The sequence below is a fragment of the Sus scrofa genome, chromosome 14 (assembly GCF_054392235.1).
Source record: "Sus scrofa isolate SSC_HxYL_T2T_F1_AM1 chromosome 14, Sscrofa_HxYL_maternal_Yorkshire_Landrace_v2.0, whole genome shotgun sequence".
NCBI lineage: Eukaryota > Metazoa > Chordata > Mammalia > Artiodactyla > Suidae > Sus > Sus scrofa.
Genome location: NC_139396.1, coordinates 83,007,779 through 83,027,458, shown reverse-complemented (window position 1 = coordinate 83,027,458; position 19,680 = coordinate 83,007,779). Strand labels below are relative to the sequence as shown.

The 19,680-nt window shown below is 35.9% G+C and overlaps 1 protein-coding gene across 9 annotated transcripts in view; it reads left to right on the top strand.

Moving 5' to 3' along the window:
- The window catches only part of LOC100152623 (zinc finger protein 37A), a 130,679-nt gene that overhangs the window by 4,755 nt on the left and 106,244 nt on the right, over window positions 1–19,680 (top strand). For 2 of the 9 annotated variants that reach the window (XM_084996981.1, XM_013983245.3), the window contains exon 3: window positions 765–819. The exons of the other annotated variants lie outside the window; for them this stretch is intronic. The gene's annotated coding sequence lies outside the window, so the exon portion shown is untranslated. The remainder of the gene's footprint in view (window positions 1–764; window positions 820–19,680) is intronic. 9 annotated transcript variants of the gene reach the window in all.

Below are 19,680 nucleotides of genomic sequence, written 5' to 3'. Positions count from 1 at the left end.
ATGTGCAATCAACCTCCAAAACATTTTTATCTGGCATTGCGCAAAAACTCCTCATTCCCGTTTGTCCGCTAGCCAGTGGCAGCCTCCATTTTACTTTCTGTTTCTATGAGTTTGACTACTCTTGATACGTCATATAATTGAAATCATACACAACTTGTTTTTTTGTGACTGGCTTATTTTACTTAGCATAATGTCCTCAGGTTTGATCCATGTTGTAGTGTGTGTCAGAATTTCTGTTCTTTTTAAAGGTTGAATAATACTCCATTGTGTGTATATATCACATTTTGTTTGTTCATTCATCTGTTGATGGACGTTTGATTTGCTTCTGCGTTTTGGCTACTGTGCATAGTACTTCTGTGAACATGGGTGTGCAAATATCTCTTTGAGACTCTGTTTTTAGTTCTTTTGGATAAATACTAATAAGTGGTATTTCTGGATCATATGGTAATTATATTTTCAATTTTTTGAGGAACTACCATACTGTTCTCCATAGCAGTTACACCATTTTATATTCCCACCCAGTGCATAAGGGTTCCAATTTCTATACCTCCTTACCAGCGCTTGTTATTTTCTTTTTTGATCATAGCCAGCATAATTGGTATAAAGTAGTATCTGATTATGGTTTTGATTTCTATTTCCCTAATGATGAGTGATGTTGAGCATATTTCTATAAGTTTGCTGGCCATTTATGTATTTTCTTTGGAGAAATGTCTGTTCAAGTCCTTTGTCTATTAAAATAATTTTTTGTTGTTATTTAATCATAGGAGTTCTCCTCACAGAGCCCCCAGACAGATCAAAATACAGTTCTTTGAAAATAAGGTACATACAGGCATATCTTTGTTTTATTGCGTTTTGCAGATATTGTGTTTTTTATAAATTGAAGGTTTGTGGCACTCCTGCATTGAGCAAGTCTGCACCATTTTTCCAACAAAATTTGCTCATTTCTTGGTAATTCTCACAATATTTCAAACTTTTTCATTGTTATATTTGTTATGGTGGTCCATCATCATTGACTCGATGTTACCATTCCAAAAATATTGTTATTTGCTGAAGTCTTAGATGATGGTTAGCATTTTATAGCAATAAAGTATTTTTAATTAAGGTACATATATTTTTAAAGATATAGCACTATTGCATACTTAATAGACTAGAGTATAGTGTAAACATAACTTTTATAGGCACTGGGAAACCAGAAAATTCATGTGACTCGCTCTAGTGCCATGGTCTGAAACTGACCCACAAGATCTACAAGGTATGTCTGTATTGACCACTCTGGCACCAGCAAGCCATACCACAAATGCTCTTGTTTTAAATTTTTTATTAGATTGCAGAGTTCTGAAAAATTGATTCTAGTTTAATTGTTGCTTTACTGGAGGGATGATGTTCTGGAGTTCCCTATTATGTTATTTCACCCCAAAATTCCAACATCAGTTTTTTTCCCCAGTTTTATTAAAATATGATTATTGCCAAAATATCAGCTGCCTCTGTACACCAGTACCAAATAGAAACACAGGGACAGAGATGAAGGAAACAGAAAAAGTAGCTTTAATTGCCAGGCAAAGAGGAGAACATAGCAGGCTAGTGCCTTAAGGACTTACTATAGCTTTCTAACATGCTTTGAAATCAGGGAGCATGATGCCTCTCACTTTGTTCTTTCTCAGAATTGCTCTTTTTGGGGTCTTTTGTAGTTCCATATACACTTTAGGACTTTTTTTTTCTACTTTTTTTTATTTTTTTATTTATTTTATTTTTTTTTTTGTCTTTTGTTGTTGTTGTTGCTGTTGTTGCTATTTCTTGGGCCGCTCCCGCGGCATATGGAGGTTCCCAGGTTAGGGGTCTAATCGGAGCTGTAGCCACCGGCCTATGCCAGAGCCACAGCAACGCGGGATCCGAGCCGCGTCTGCGACCTACACCACAGCTCACAGCAACGCCAGATCGTTAACCCACTGAGCAAGGGCAGGGACCGAACCCGCAACCTCATGGTTCCTAGTCGGATTCGTTAACCACTGCGCCACGATGGGAACTCCTTTTTTCTACTTTTGTAAAAAAATCTTGATAGGATAGGTATTTTATTGAGTCTGTAGATGGAGTTGGACATTTACCAGTATTAATTATTTCAATCAATGAACACAGGATTGGAATACCTTTACATTTATTTGTGTCTTGTTTGGTTACTTTCATCAATATCTTATAATTTTCAGTATGGAGATCTTTTACCTCCTTGGTTAAATTTATTCCTATGTATTTTATTGTTTTTGACTTTATTGCTAATGGTATTATTTTCTTATTTATTTTCATATAACTAATGTATAGAAACACAATTGTTTTAGTATGTTTATTTCATATCTTGTAACGTCACTGAATTCATTGATTATTTCTAACAGTTTTTTTTGGAGTGTTTAGAATTTTCAGTATATAAAATCATATAATCTTTAAAAATGGGCAAAAGACCTGAATAGGTATTTTTCCAAAGAAGATATCAAAAGCAAGAGCCTACAATATGCTCTCTACAAGAGACTCACCTTAGGGCAAAGGACATACATAGATTGAAAGTGAGGGCATGGGAAAAGATATTTCATGTCAAAGGATGAGACAGGAAACCACGAGTTGCAATACTCATATCAGACAAAATAGACTTTCAAATAAAGGCCTTAAAGAAAAAGAAGGACACTATTTAAAATCATGTGATCTTTAAATCGAGATAGTTTACTTTTTCCTTCCAATTCTTTTTTTTGAGATTTTGAAAATTGAGATATATTTAATGTATAATACTCTGTAAGTTATAGGTATACAGCATCATGATTCACAATTTTTAAAGGTTATAAAACTCTATTTATAGTTGTTATAAAATATTGGCTATTTTCCCTATCTGTACAATATATCCTTGTCGCTTATTTACTTTATTCATAGTAGTTTATAGCTTTTAATATTCCCTACCCCTCTTATGCGCCTCCCCCTCCCTTCTCCCATGGGTAAGGACTAGTTTGTTCTCTTATATGTGAGTCAGTTTTCTTTTTTGTTATATTCACTTGTTTGTTTTATTGTTTAGATTCCACGTATAAGTGATGTCTTACGGTATTTGTCTTTATATGACTTATTTCACTTAACATAATACCCTCCAAGTTTATCCATGTTATTACACATGGCAAAATTTCATTATTTTTTATGGCTGGGTAGTATTCCATTGTGTATGTGTATCTGTCTATCTGTGTGTGTATATGTACACACACATATATTTACACACACCATATCTTCTTTATCCATTCATCTGTTGATGGAACTTAGGTTGCTTCCATATCTTGACTATTATGAGTAATGCTGCTATGAACATTGGGGTGCATTATCTTTTTGAATTGGTGTTCTCATTTTTTTTTCCAGATAATATACTCAGGAGTGGAATTTTTGGATTATATGGTAGTTCTGTTTTTACTTTTTGAGAACCCTTCATCTTATTTTCCACAGTGGCTGCCCCAGTTTACATTCCAACCAACAATGTGTGAGGGTTCCCTCTTCTCCATATCCTCGACATTATTTATTATTTGTAATCTTTTTGATAATAACCATTGTGAGATATCCCATTGTGGTTTTAATTTGCATTTATTTAATGATTAACAATGTTCAGCATCTTTTTGTACACCTATTGGCCATGTATGTGTCTTCTTTGGAAACATATCTATTCAGGACTTCTGCCTAGTTTTTAATGGGGTTGTTTGTTGTCTTTACTATTGAGTTGTATGAGGTATATAAATATTGTGGATATTAACTCCTTATTGGTCGTATCATTTGCAAATATTTTCTCCCATTTAGGGGTTATCTTTTTTTTTTTTTGATGACTTCCTTTGCTGTGCAAAAGCTTTTAATAGATCCCATTTGTTTATTTTGTTTCCTTTACTTTAGGAGACACAACCAAATATATATATAGCTACAATTTATGTCAAAAAGTTTTCTCCCTGAATTCCTGTTGTGGCATAGCAGAAATGAATCTGACTAGTATCCATGAGAATGAGGGTTCAATCCCTGGCCTTGCTCAGTGGGTCAGGGATCCGGCATTGCCATGAGCTGTGGTGTAGGTGAATCTGGCATGGCTGTGGCTGTGGTGTAGGCCGGCAGCTGTAGCTCTGATTCAACCCCTAGCCTGGTAACTTCCATATGCCACACCTACAGCCCTAAAAAAAAAAGTTTTCTCCCTATGCTTTCTTCAAGGAGTTTTATGGTTCTGATATTATATTTAGATCTTTAATCTGTTTTGAGTTTATCTTATGTATGGTGTTAGTGAAGGTTTTAATTTCATTCTTTTCCATGTAGCTTTTCAGTTTTCCTGGCACCACATATTGATGATGTTGTCTTTTCTTCTTTGTATATTCTTGCCTCTTCTGTTGTAGATTAATTGGCCATAAGTGTGTGGGTGTGTGGATTTATTTCTGGTCTCTCTGTTCACTACCATTGATCTTTGTGTCTGTTTTTGTGCCAGTACAATACAGTTTTTATTATGCAGTGCAGTCTGAAGTAAGGGAATCTGATTCCTCCAGCTCCATTTTTCTTTTTCAGGGTTGCTTTGACTATTTAGGGTCTTTTGTGTTTCCATACAAATTTAAAAATTTTTTGTTCTAGTTCTTTGAAAAACACCATTGATAATTTGATAGAATTGTATTGAATCTATAGATTGCCTTGAGTAGTATGGTCATTTTAATAATATTAATTCTTCTAATCCATGAACATTGTATTTTTTTCCTTCTGTTTGTGTCACCTTCAATTTCTTTCTTATGAAGTATCTTATGACTTTCCAGGTAAAGGAGGTTTATTCCAGTAAACCTCCTTAGATAGGTTTATTTCTAGGTATCTTTTTGATTCTGTTGTAATGGGATTGTTTCCTTAATTTCTCTTTCTGATCTTTCATTGTTAGTGTATAGAAACGCAACCAATTTCTGAATATTAATTTTATATTCTGCAAATTACCAAATTCATTGATGAACTTTAGTAGTTTTCTAGGGGTGTCTTTAGGATTTTCTATGTATAGCATCAGGTCTTCTATGAAAAGTGATAGTTTTACTTCTTTCCCAGTTTGGATCCTTTTTATTTCTTTTTCTTTTCTAATTTCTGTGGCTAGGGCTTCCAATAGCATGTTGAATAAAAGTGGTATGAATGGGTATCCTAATCATAAAGGTAAGCTTTCAGATTTTCACTGTTGAATGTGATATTAATTGTGGGCTGTCATATATGGTCTTTATTATGTTGAGGTGTGTTTCCTCTTTGTTACTTTCTGGAGAGTTTTTTATTATAAATAGATAATAAATTTTGTTAGAAGCTTTTTGTGCACCTATCGAGATGATCATACAGTTTTTATTCTTCAGTTTGTTACTGTGGTATATCACACTGATTGATTTGCAGATATTGAAAAATCCTTGCATCCCTGGGATAAATCCCACTTGATCATGGCGTATGGTCTTTTTAAAGTATTTTTGAATTCAGTTTGATAATTTTTTTTTCAGGATTTTTGCATCTATGTTCATCAGTGATATTGCCTGTAATTTTCTTTTTTTTGTGGTATCTCTTTGTGGCTTTGGCATTAGGGTGATGCTGGCTTCATGGAATCATTTTGGAAGTGTTCCTTCTTTTGCCGTTTTTTGGAACAGTTTCAGAAATATAGGTGTTAACTCTTCTCTAAATATTTGATAAAGTTTACCTGTGAAGTCATCTTGTCTTGGACTTTTTTTGTTGGGAGGTTTTTCTTTTTTATTATTATTACTGATTCAGTTTCATTAATGGTAATTGGTCTTTTCATTTTTTTTGTTCATACTAGTACAGTCTTGGGAGATTGTTCTTTTTTTGAATTTGTCCATTTCTTTCAGATTGTTCGTTTTATTGGCATGTAGTTATTCATAGTAGTCTCTTACTACTAGTAGATTCTTTGTATTTCTGTGGCACCAGTTGAAACTTACTTTTCATTTATGATTTTATTGATTTGGTCCTTCTCTCTTTTTTTCTTGATTTGGCTAAAGGTTTATAAATTTTGTTTATCTTTTTAAAGAATGAGCTCATATTTTCATTGCTCTTTTTAATTGTTTTCTTTGCCTCTCTTTTATTTCTGCTTTGATCTTTATGATTTCTTTCCTTCTACTAACTTTGGGTTTAGTTCTTCTTTTTCTAGTTCTTTTATGTATAAGGTTAGGTTGTTGATTTGAGGTTTTTCTTGTTTCCTAGGGTAAGCTTGTATTGATACAAACTCCCCTCTTAGAACTGCTTTTTCTGTGTTCTATAGATTTTGAGACATTGTGTTTTCATCTTCATTTTCTCTAGGTCTTTTTTTTTTTTTTTTTTTTGTCTTTTTGCTATTTCTTTGGGCCGCTCCCGTGGCATATGGAGGTTCCCAGGCTAGGGGTCGAATCAGAGCTGTAGCCACTGGCCTACGCCAGAGCCACAGCAACACGGGATCCAAGCTGCGTCTGCAACCTACACCACAGCTCATGGCAACTCCGGATCGTTAACTCACTGAGCAAGGGCAGGGACCGAACCCGCAACCTCATGGTTCCTAGTCGGATTCGTTAACCACTGTGCCACGACGGGAACTCCTCTCTAGGTCTTTTTAAATTTCCTCTTTGATTTCTTTAGCAATCCATTGGTTGTTGAGTAGAATATTGTTTAGCCTTCACACGTTTCTGTGTTTTGTTTTGCAGTTTTTTTCTTGTAGTTGATTCCTAATCTCATAGAATTGTGGTCAGAAAAGATACTTGATATGATTTCAGTTTTCTTAAGTTTACCAAGGCTTTTGTGTGTGTGTGTGTCCTAGGATGTGATCTATCCTGGAGAATGTTCAATGTATACCTGAAAAGAATGTGTATTCTGCTGCTTTTGCATGGAATGTTCTTTATACATCTATGAAGTCTATTTGGTCTAATGTGTCATTTAAGGCCAGTATTTCCTTATTGATTTTCTGTCTGTGTCAACTGTCCATTGATGTAAGTGGAGTGTTAAAGTCTCTTACTATTGTGTTACTGTCAATTTATCCTTTCTATCTGTTAATATTTGCTTTATGTATTTAGGTACTCCCATATTGGGTGCATATATATTAACACGTGTAATTATTCTCTTCTTGTATTGATCCCTTTATCATTATATAATGCCCTTTGTCTTTTTAAAAGATTTTGTTCTAAATCTATTTTGTGTGATATGAGTATTGCTACCACTGATTTCCTGTTGTTTCTGTTTGCATGACTGTTCCATACCCTCACTTTCAGTCTGTATGTCTTTAGTTCTGAAGTGAGTTTCTTGTAAGCAGTATTTTTCTTGGTCTTGTTTTTTAATTTAATCAGTCACAACATGTCTTTTCATTGCAGCATTTAGGCCACTGACTTTTCAAGTAATTATTGAGAGTTATGTACTTATTGCCATTTTATTATTCTTATTACTAATGCTTCATAGTCTTTAGCAAATTGCTTTTATCTGTTTCATTAGTTTTTTTTTTCAGGGGTTTCCTCTTTCTCTTTCAATTGAGACAAATTCTCTCTTCTCATTTTGCTTAAACTTCTTTGTCTCTATGAAATAGGTGACAGTTACCGGTTGGAATTCTGAAGGGGAGTTCTTAATGTGGGAACTTCCCTATATAGTCTGTATGTTCCCATTGGCTTTAGTGGGAGAGCTAGATTTAATCTGAACACAAGTCCTGTCTTTCCTCAGGGTGGCTTGGCGGCTACTACTATCAGTAGTAGGTGTTACTGGAGACAGAACGACTAGGGCTGGATTCTGGTATAAGCTCAGGCTTCCCCTCTGTTCAGTGGCTGTCTCTGCCCTCTTAGGGATGGGAGTGAGTCTGGTGTTGCTAGACTAAAAACCTTGAGGGTCAGGTCCAAGCTGGCCCCATTCACTTTAAGTATGTGCTCTCACCCTTCCCTGCACTGACATCTTTACTCCAGAGGGGAGCATTCTAGAGCAAGGTCGGACACTTGGCTTGGGCAAGGTGGTCCTGCTGGGGCAGAGATCTGGACTGCTTCTGATGTGGTACCTGTGTAAGTGCTCTCAGTGCCTGCTCCCACTTTGCTCAGGTGCTGCCTCAAGTCTGAGCCTCCTTTTTCCCTCACAGCTGGGCTTTCCCCTCAGACTCTGCTTCCCTTGCTCTGGTGTGGAGCTATAGTTCAGGGCACATAGGGCCTGCTTACTACGTAAGTGCTATAGTGGCTGCCTTTGCTCTGCTCAGATGCCGTGTCGGAATTGAACCCCCCCTGTTTTACATAGCTGGACAGTATGTAACTGCATTGTGACACAAGTGGGGCTTGAGGCTTCTCTGGGATTAGACTTGGACGGCTGCTAGTGTAGTCACAGGAAACAAGTCAGCCATTTGTGCAGTTTACAATCTCTCTGCTCTGCCTTGATTGTGCAAGCAAGCATGTGTGTGCTCTTCAGTGGTGAAATTCAGGCTTCCTATAACCTTCCTGTTAATCTTCCTAGCCTTCAAACCAGCCAAGGGACTTGTCTTCCCTGTGTTTTGACCCCAGGGCTGGGACATTGAATATTTCGCCCGACCACCTGCTCCCCAGGGAGGGTCTCTGCCTGTGTAATCTTCCTTTTCTTCTGGGTCCTCTCTCAGGGGCACAGGTCCCAACCTGATCACTTCTCATAACTTCCTACCTGATTCTGTTGGGTCTTTCTTACATCCTTGGTTGTATAGACTTCTTTCAGCCAGTCTTAAGTTAGTTTTAAGTGAAAATTGTTCTACAAATAGCTGTATTTTTAATGTATTTGTGGGGGGGGGTGAGTTCCATGCAGTCTGCTATCTTGATCTCCTTCCCTTGTCAAGTGTATAGTTTGCCCACTAAACTAAATACAGTCTTACTTATTTACAAAGTCCTGTAATGTACTTGAAGACATTCTCAAGTAACTAGGATATTCATATACAAAATTAGGGTGTTACAAAGTTGCAAAGCAATTTTAAAAGGTATTGTATTTTTGTATTCCTTTTCTAATATTTCATTGCTGGTATACAGAAATGCCACTGACTTCTGAATGTTAATCTTATAGCCTGCTACTTTGCTGAATTTATTAATCAGTTCAGGTAGTTTTGGGGTTGAGTCCTTAGGGTTTTCTATGTATAGTACCATGTCGTCTGCGTACAGTGAGTTTTATCTCTTCTCTTCCTATGTGGAAGAAAGACAAAGACAAATACCATATGATATCACTTATAACTGGAATATAATATCCAGCACAAATGAACATCTCCACAGAAAAGAAAATTATGGACTTGGAAAATAGACTTGTGGCTGCCTGATGGGAGAGGGAGGGAGTGGGAAGGGATCGGGAGCTTGGGCTTATCAGACACAACTTAGAATAGATTTACAAGGAGATCCTGCTGAGCAGAATTGAGAACTATGTCTAGATACTCATATTGCAACAGAACAAAGGGTGGGGGAAAAATGTATACATGTAAGGATAACTTGATCCCCCTGCTGTACAGTGGGAAAAAAATAAATTAAAAAAAAAAAAAGAATGAAAGTCAGCAAATAAAAAAAAAATCAAAACCGAAAAAATGAAGTTGCAAAGCAAGCAATATAAAAAACAAATCTGGAGTTCCCTTCATGGTGCAGTGGAAACAAATCCCACTAGGAACCATGAAGTTGCGGGCTTGATCCCTGGCTTTGCTCAGTGGGTTAATTGATCCAGTGTTGCTGTGAGCTGTGGTGTAGGTTGCAGATGTGGCTCAGATCTGGCATTGCTGTGGCTCTGGTGTAGGCTGGCAGCTGTAGCTCCAATTAGACCCCTAGCCTGGGAACCTCCATATGCCTTTGGTGTGGCCCTAAAAAGACAAAAAGACAAAAGTAAAAAATAAAACCAAAAAAAGAGAACAAAAAAAACCCCAAATACCAAGAAGTCATTACTGAATCCAGAGAATCCTCAAGAGCTCAGGCTAAGACGGTTATTTTTTCACTTTAAATTAGAATTATTTTTCATCTTCAGAAGGAGATATTTTGTTTTGTTTTGCTTTTTGGTTGTACCTGTGGCATGCTGGAGTTTCCAGGCCAGGGATCAAACCCACACCACAGTAGTGACCCAAGCCACAGCAGTGGGACAGCACCGGATTCTTAACCCACTGAGCCAGCAGGTAACTCCCTGTTTTTCTTATTTATTCATTTATTGCTTTTCAGAGCCACACTTGTGTCATATGGAAATACCCAGGCTAGGGGTCAAATTGGAGCTGCAGCTGCCAGCCTGCACCACAGCCACAGCAATGCTGGACCTGAGCTCTGTCTGTGACCTACATCACAGCTCACAGCAATGCTGTATCTTTAACCTACTGAGCAAGACCAGGGATCAAACCCACATGTTCATGGATACTAGTCAGGTTTGTAACCCACTGAGCCACAACAGGAACTCCTATTTTTCATCTTTAAATTCTCCAGTTTTCTCAGAAATATTTTGTGCTGATGTTTAAAGTATAAGAAATCAACTCTTCAGCTAATTTTATCAATAAATAAATCTCTCCTTATAATTACTGTTTATTTAATTTAATTCAGTTATTTGTTCAGCAGTTACATATGAGAATCTACTCTGCTCTTTGCTGTGTACTCTAGGTTCTAAGAAAAATGAAGTATACATCCTTACAAAGGAGCTACTCTCAGTGGGATGGAAGTGGGAGATGGTTGCACTGATAGAATACTGTGGGACACACACGAAATTCTGCTTCATGTTTTTTTTAAAATTGGAGCTATTTTATCAATCACCTTGTCACACTTTTCTATAGTAAAAATATAAGACTAAATTGATATTTTAAGTGTTGCTTAAAAAATTTCCTGTCATGGTAAAACTTGTATTACTTTAACTAATCAAAGCAAATGTATTTCAAATATTTATAAATAAATATTAAACATAAAAGTAAAATTTTATTGGAAATGCATCTTACAGAAATAGTTGGATGGTTTTTTAGAATCCGTGTTATCAGTGAATGAGAATTATGAGAGAGAAATAGTAATTAGTAATAGAAACTCTGTTTAAAGTTCAGTTTCATGGATGTAAGCAATGATAAACTTGTTTGCATAAATAAATAGATGTGAATGAATGGAGTTTTGTTATAGTGATGCATCTTAACTTTTTGAATTCTTCTGAATTGTATGCTACTAAAGATCTATCAAAGAAAAAATAATGATCTATCAGCTGATAACTCTGATTAGGTTCTCTTTCAACTTAACTGAAAGCATGTATAGGAGTTCCTGTTGTGGCTCAGCATTAATGAACCTGACTAGTATCCATGAGGATGCGGTTCAATCCCTGGCCTCGCTCAGTGGGTTAAGTATCTGGTGTTGCCATGAGCTGTGGTGTAGTCACAGATGTGCCTCAGATCCCGTGTTGCTGTGGCTGTGGTGTAGGCCGGCAGCTGAAGCTTCCGATCTGACCCCTAGCCTGGGAATTTCGTATGCTACACATGCAGCCCTAAAAAAAAAAAAAAGAAGAAGAAAAAGAAAGGAAGGAAGGAAGAAAAAAATGTAGGAAGGAAAAAGAAAGCACATACAGTTATCCCTTGCTATCTGCAAGGAATTGGTTCCAGTATCCCCTCTAAGGATATCAAAGTTGACTGATGCTTGAGTACCTTAGTTGACCATCTGTATCATTGGGTCCACATCCTCAGAAATGGAGAGTGATTGTAACTGGAAACCACTTGACTTGTAAAAGGATATGTTCTTATTCAGTAGTCAATTGTCCCTTTCTTTGGCATGCTTGAGAGTTTTGCATCATGGGGTGCATGTACCTTAATAAGATTTTCCGTATTCTTTATGAGCATGTTTTGGTAAAGAACATTATTCTGACATTTTAATCCTAATATGAAGTACTCTGCTCTTTATATTGAGATTTTAACTCATTTTCTTTTGTTATAGTTACTCATTTGAATATATAGCAGGTTGACTTCAGTAACTGAAAAAAAACTGCTCCTCTAACAGCTCTGTCCCCAACCCTTTTGGTTTTTGATTTCAGGGAATTTTATCTCTATACATTATGTGCTCCAAAACACAAATTAATACTGCTTTTAAATATCTTAGCCTCCAAATTATGTAGAAAAAAAGATATGGAATTACAGAGCAAAATTACATTAATTACTAATTTTATTCTAAATTTTAAAAATATATAACTCACAGTTCCGACTGTGGCACAGTGAGTTAAGAATCCAGCTGCAGCAGCCTGGGTCACTGTGTAGGTGCAGGTTTGAACCCTGGCCAGGTGCAGTGGGTTAAAGGATCAAGTGTTGCCACAGCTGCATGGCTCAGCTTCAGTCCCTGACCTAGGAACTTTGATATGCTGTGGGTGCAACCATACAATAAATGTGTAACTCACCTAAATTGTGTAGAAAAGATAAAGCACAGTTATAAAGGATTGCTATAGTAATACTAGTTCTATAATCACCTGTATATTTCCCTGCATTGAATCTTTATTTGTACAGCTTCAAGTTACTGTCTAGCATCCTTTCGTTTTACTTTGAGTGGTACTTACAGGGAAAGTCTAGTGATCATGAACTTCCTCAGCTTTTAGTTATCTAGAAATAACTTGGTTTCTTCTTGACTTTTTGAAGGATAGTTTTGCTGGATGTAGTATTCTTAGTTGATAGGGTTTTTTTGTTTATTTATCTTTTTGAATATATTTACCCACTGTCTTCTGACCACCAGAGTTTCTAAGAGTAAAGATAATATTAATTGATGATCTCTTGTATGTGATGAGTCACTTCTGTCTTTCTGCTTTCAAGATTCACTGTGGAGTTCCTTGGTGGCTCAGCAGATTAAGGATCCAGTGTTGTCACTGGTGTGGCTCAGATGGCTACTGTGGAGCAGGTTCAGTCCCTGGCTTGGGAACTTCTACATTGCATGGGTGTGGCTGAAAAAAAAAAAGAGAAAGAAACAACAGATTCACTCTTTGTCTTTTGAAAGTATGGTTGTCAAGTGTCTTGCTAGAAGTCTCTGATTGCATCTTACTTGGAATTTGTTGAGCTTCTTGGATGTTTGTGTTCATGTCTGTTATTAAATTTGGGGACTTATCATTCAAATATTATTTCTTTGACTATTTTTCAAATATTCCTGTGGTCTCTGCCCCTTTTTCTCTCTCTTCTTCTGGGACTCCCATGATGTACATTTCACTCCAGTTGATGGTGTTTCACAGGTCCCTTAGGCTCTGTTCACTTTTCTTCAGTCTATTTTTTTTCTGTTCCTGAGCCTTGATTGTTTCCATTGTCCTATCTTCACAGTCACTGATTCTTTTTACTATGAGCTCAAATCTCCCTTGGAATATCCATATGATTTTTTCATCTCAGTTATTGTATTTTTCAGCTGTGTAATTTCTTTCTGATTTCTTTTTAGGCTTTCTGGCTTCCTCTTATTTCCATTTTGTTCACACATCATGTTCATGTCTTTGTTTACATTTTCCTTAAATTCTTTGAGCATTGGTAATATGGTTGTTTTAAAGTCTTTGATTTATCTGTCATTAAGTCTGTTGCAGGGACAGATTCTATTTATCCATTTTTCTCTTTTACATATTTTCCTGTTTCTTTGTGTGCTTTGTGGTTCTTTGGGTTGCATGCTGGTGACCACTGGTAAACAGTAATATGGTAACTCTAGAAAGATTTTCCCCCTTCATTGGGTTTGTTGTACTTTCTTACTGTTTTCTGTTTTTTAATTATTGTTTGGGGGTTAAATGAAATTTCTGGCTCATATGGAAATTTTATATTTAACTTCTGGAGGAATAGCCAAACTGTTCTGCACAGTATCTTGAACCATTTTTCAGTTCCACCAAAAGTGTATGATGTTTCTAGATTTTCTAATTCTGGCCCAAATCTATTTTTTATTTATTTTTTATCATAGTCATCCTAGTGTGAGTAAAGTGGTACCTCATTGTGGTTTTGATTTGCTTTTCCTTAATGACTAATGATACTGAAAATCATTTCATGATTTATACATTTAAAATGTCTATTCAAGGCCGTTGCATACATATTTTTTCTTTTTTAAATTTAATTTGTATTTTATGTGAGTATAATTTATTTACAGTGTTGTGTTAGTTTTAGGTGTACAGCAAAGTAATTCAGATATACATATACATATATCCCATTTCTTCAGATTCTTTCCCCGTATAGGTTATTTTTTCCCCGTATAGGAGTTTCACAGTAGGTCCTTGTTAATTATCTACTTTATGGAAAGTACATAAATTCCGAATTTATCACTCCCTCCACCTTTTCCCTTTGGTTTCTTTTCGAAGTCTGTCAGTCTGTTTTTGTTTTGTAAATAAGTTCATCACTATCACTTTTTTTAGATTCAACATATAAGTGATATCATATGTTTGTGTCTCATTGTATGATCAGCTTCACTTAGAACGATAATATCTAGGTCCATGCATGTTGCTGAAAATGGCGTTATTTCATTCTTTTTAATGGCTGAGTAATATTCCATTGTATATATGTATCACATATTCTTTTTTTTTTTTTTAGGGCCACACTTGTGGCATATGGAGGTTCCCAGGCTAGGGGTCTAATTGGAGCTGTAGCCACTGGCCTATACCAGAGCCACAGCAACACCAGATCTGAGCCACATCTGCGACCTACACCACAGCTCACAGCAATGCCAGATTCTTAACCCACTGAGCAAGGCCAGGGATCAAACCCGCAACCTCATGGTTCCTAGTCGGATTTGTTAACCACTGAGCCACGACAGGAACTCCTGTAGCACATCTTAATCCACTCCTCTGTTGATGGACATTTAGGTTGCTTCCACATGTTGACTATTGTATATGGTGCTGCAGTGAACATTAGGGTCCATGTATCTTTTTGAGTCATGGTTTTCTCCAGGTAGATGGCCAGGAGTGGGATAGTTGGATCATATGGTAGTGTTATTTTTAGTTTTTTTGAGGGCCCTCCATACTGTTTTCCATAGTGCTTGCACCAGTTTACATTCACATCAACAATGTAAGAAGGTTCCTTTTTCTCCACTCTCTCCAGCATTTATTGTTTGTAGACTTTTTGATGATGGCTGTTCGACTGGTGCCATTATGTCCTACCTCATAATAGTTTTGATTTGCATTTCCTTAATAATTAATGACGTTGAGCATGTTTCATGTGTTTTTGGCCATCTGTATGTCTCTTTGGAGAAATATCTGTTGAGATCTTCTGCCCATTTTTTGATTTTTTTTTTGTTGTTATTATCAAGGTATAGGAGGTGTTTATATATTTTGGAGATTAATCCCTTGTCAGTATCTTCATTTGCAATTATTTTCTCCCATTCTGTGGGTTGTCTTTTCATTTTGTTTATGGTTTCCTTTGCTGTGCAAAAACTTTTAACTAGGTCCCATTTGTTTATTTTTGTTTTTATTGTCATTACTCTAGGAGGTAAACCTGAGAAGATATTTTTGTGGTTTATTTAGAGAGTATTCGACCTACATTTTTCTCTAGAAGTTTTATAATATCCAGTCTTACATTTAGGTCTATAATCCATTTTTGAGTTTATTTTTGTGTATGGTGTTAGAGAATGTTCTAATTTCCTTCTTTTGCATGTAGTTATCCAGTTTTCCAAGAACCACTTATTGAAGAGATTGTCTTTTCCCATTGTGTTTTCTTGCCTACTTTGTCATAGATTAGTTGACCATAGGTGCATGGGTTTATTTCTGGGCTTTCTATCCTGTTCCATTGATATTCATTTCTGTTTTTTGACGCAGTACCATCCTTTGTGGATGATTGTAGCTTTGTAGTATAGACCAAAGTCAGGGAGCCTGATTAGCTTCATTTTTACTTCTCAGGATTGCTTTGGCAATTTGGGGTCTTGTATATTTCCATACTGATTGTAAAGTAGCTTGTTCTAGATCTTTGGAAAATTCCATTGGTAATTTGATAGGATTGCATTGAATCTATAGATTGCCTTGGGTAGGATAGTCATTTTGACAGTATTGATTTTTTCAATCTAAGAACATGGTATAGCTTTCCATACATTTCTGTCATCTTTGATTTCTATCAATAGCATCTTACAGTTTTTGGAGTATAGGTCTTTTGCCTCTGTAGGTAGGTTTATTCCTAAGTATTTTATTCTTTTTGATGTAAAGGTAAATAGGATGGATCATTTCCTTAATTTCTTTTTATCTTTCATCATTAGCGTATAGACATGTAAGAGATCTCTATGTATTAATTTTGTATCATGCAACTTTACCAGATTCATTGAAGAGGTCTAGTAGTTTTCTGGTAGCATGTTTAGGATGCTCTATAGTGTCATGTCATTTACAGTGACAGTTTTACTTCTTCCTTTCCAATTCGGATTCCTTTTATTTTTTTCTTCCCTGATTGCCATGACTGGGACTTCCAAAACAATGTTGAATGAAAGTGATGAGAGTGGACATCCTTGTCCTGTTCTTGATCTTACTGGGAATTTTTTTTTACGCTTTTCCCCATTGAGAATGATGTTGTCTGTGGATGTGTCATATATGGCTTTTACTATGTTGAGTTAGCTTCCCTCTATGCCCATTTTCTGGAGGGTTTTATAATAAATGGGTGTCAGATTTTGTCAAAGGCTTTTTCCGCATCTGTTGAGATAATCCTATGGTTTTCATTTTTAATTTGTTAACATGGTGTATCACATTGATTGACTTGCACATATTGAAGAATTCTTGCATCTCTGGGATAAATCCCTTTATCATGGTATATGACCCTTTTAATGTATTGTTGGCTTGGGTTTACTTGTGTTTTGTTGAGGTTTTTGCATCTATATTCATCAGTGAAATTGGCCTATAATTTTCTTTTTTTGTGATATCTTTTTCTGGTTTTGGTATCAGGCTTATGGTGGCCTCACAGAATAAGTTTGGGAGTGTTCCTTCCTCTGCAGTTTTTTGGAAGAGCTTCAAAAGAATAGGTGTTAACTCCTCTAAATGTTTAATACAGTTTGCTTATGAAGTCATCTGGTCCCAGACTTTTGTTTGTTGGAAGTTTTTAAATTACAGCTTCAATTTCAGTACTTGTGACTGGTCTGTTCATATTTTCTATTTCTTCCTGGCTCAGTCTTGGAAGATTGTACCTTTGTAAGAATTTGTCCATTTCTTCTGGGTTGTCCCATTTATTGGCGTGTAGTTGTTTAGTAGTCTCTTATGATCCTTTGTATTTCTCTGGTGTCAGTTGAAATTTTTCCTTTTTCATTTCTAATTTTATTGATTTGAATCCTCTCCCTTTTTTACCTTATGAGTCTGGCTAAAGGTTTATCAGTTTTGTTGATCTTTCCCAGCAACCAGCTTTTAATTTCATTGATCTTTTCTATTGTTTTCTTCATCTTAGTTTCATTATTTCTGCTATGATCTTTATGATTTCTTTCCTTCTGCTAACTTGGGGTTTTGTTTCTTCTTCTTTCTTTAGGTGCTTTAAGTGTAAGGTTAGGTTGTTGATTTGAGATTGTCCTTGTTTTCTGAGGTAGGCTTGTATTGCTATAAATTTCTCTCTGGGAACTGCTTTTGCTTTTTCCTATATGTTATGGATCATTGTGTGTTCATTTTCCTTTTTCTGTAGTATTTTTTGAATTCCTCTTTGATTTCTTCAGTGATCCATTGGTTGTTTGTAGAAAATTGTTTATCCTGCCCATGTTTATATTCTTTACAATTTTTTTGTAATTGATACTAATCTCATAGTGTTATTGGAAGTTGCTTGATGATTTCAGTTTTATTAAATTAACCAAAGCTTAAAGTTCTTAAATTTTCTCAAAATAAAATACCTTAAAAATTTTTTACTGCAGTATGTGGAAATTCTGAGCCAGGGGTAGAACCTCTGCTGTAGCAGCAATCATTGTCACAGCAGGGACAATGCCAGATACTTAACCCACTAAGCCACCAGGGTACCCAATTTTCTTAAATTTAACAAGGGTTGCTTTGTGGCCCAGTATATGGTCTATGCTGGAGAATGTTCCATGCACTTGGGAAGAATGGGTATTTTGCTCCTTTGTCATGGAATGTTCTATAAATATCAGTTAAGTCCATCTGATCTAATGTGTCATTTAAGGCCTCTGTTCACTTATTGATTTTCTATCTGGATGATCTCTCCATTGATGTAAGTGGGGTGTTAAAGTCTCCCATTATTATTGTGTTACTTTCACTTTCTACCTTTATTATGGTTAGCATCTGCCATATATAGTGAAGTGCTCCTATGTTGGGTGCATATATATTTACAATTGCTACATCTTGTTCTTTGATTGATCCCTTGATCATTATGTAGTGTCTCTCTTGTCTCTTGTTCCAATCTTTATTTTAAAGCCTATTTTGTCTAATATGAGTATCGCCTCTCCATCTTTCTTTTGATTTCTATCCACATGGAATACCATCTGCCATCCACTAATTTTCAGTCTGTATGTGTCTATAGGTCTGAAGTGGGTTTCTTATAGACCGCATATATATGGGTCTTGTTTTTGTATCCATTCAGCCAATCTGTGTCCTTTGATTGGAACATTTAATCCATTTACATTGAAGGTAATTATTGACATATACTTATTGTCATTTTGTTAATTATTTTGGATTTGTTCTTGTAGGTCCTTTTTCTTTCCTTCCTCTTTTGTTCTCTTGTGATTTGATGCCCATCTTTAGTATTATGTTTGGATTGATTTTTTTTCTCTTTTGTGTGTATTGTAGTTTTTTGACTTGCAGTTACCATGTAGTATTGATATAGCAGTCTCTATATATACAGAATGTTGTTTTAAGTTGGCAGTCTCTTAATTTCAAATGCAATCCTAGTATCCTGCATTCGTACTCTTCTTTTCTCACAACTGCTGGATTTGATATCATAATTGTGTGTTGATGGTTTCCTACTTTTACTGTATATAGTTGCTTTTGTTGTTGTTGTTGTTTTTAACCAGTGAGCTTTCCTTCTTATCATAATTTTCTTTTTTCTGGCTGTGGCCTTTTCTTTTTCACTTACAGGATTCCTTTAGCATTTGTTGTAAAGCTGGTTTGGCTGCACCAAATTTTCTCAGATTTTGCTTATCTGTAAAGCTTTTGATTTCTCCATTGAATCGAACAAGAGCCTTGCTGGATAGAATATTCTTGGTTGGAGGTTTTTCCCCTTCATCACTTTAAATATATCATGCCCCTCCCTTCTGGCCTGCAGAGTTTCTGCTGAAAAATCAGCTGATAACCTTATGGAGGTTCATTTTTGTTCTTTGTTGCATTTTCCTTGTTGCTTTTGATATTTTCTCTTTGTCTTTAATTTTTGTCTATTTGATTGACACGTGTTTCAGCATGTTCCTCCTTGGGTTTATTCCTTATGGGGCTCTTTGTGTGTCCTGGAGTTGAGTGGGTCTTTCCTTTCCTATGTTAGGGAAGCTTTGGCTATTATCTCTTCAAATATTTTCTCAGGCACTTTCTCTCTCACTCATCTTCTTGTTGTTCCAGAGTTCTCCTAGACTGTCCTCATTTCTTTTTTTTTTCTTCCCCCCCCTTTTTTTTTACTTTTTTCTGCAGCAGTGATTTCCGTCAATGTGTCATCCGGCTCACTTATTCATTCTTCTGCCTCATTTATTCTCCTGTTGATTCCTTCTAGTGTATTTTTCATTTCAGTTATTGTTTTTTTCTCCGTTTGTTATTTAAATCTTCTAGCTCTTTATTAAACTTTTCTTATATCATCTCTGTCTGTGCCTCTATTCTTTTTTTGATAACTTAGGTCATCCTTACTCTCATTACTCTGAATTCTTTTTTTGGTAGATTGCCTATCTC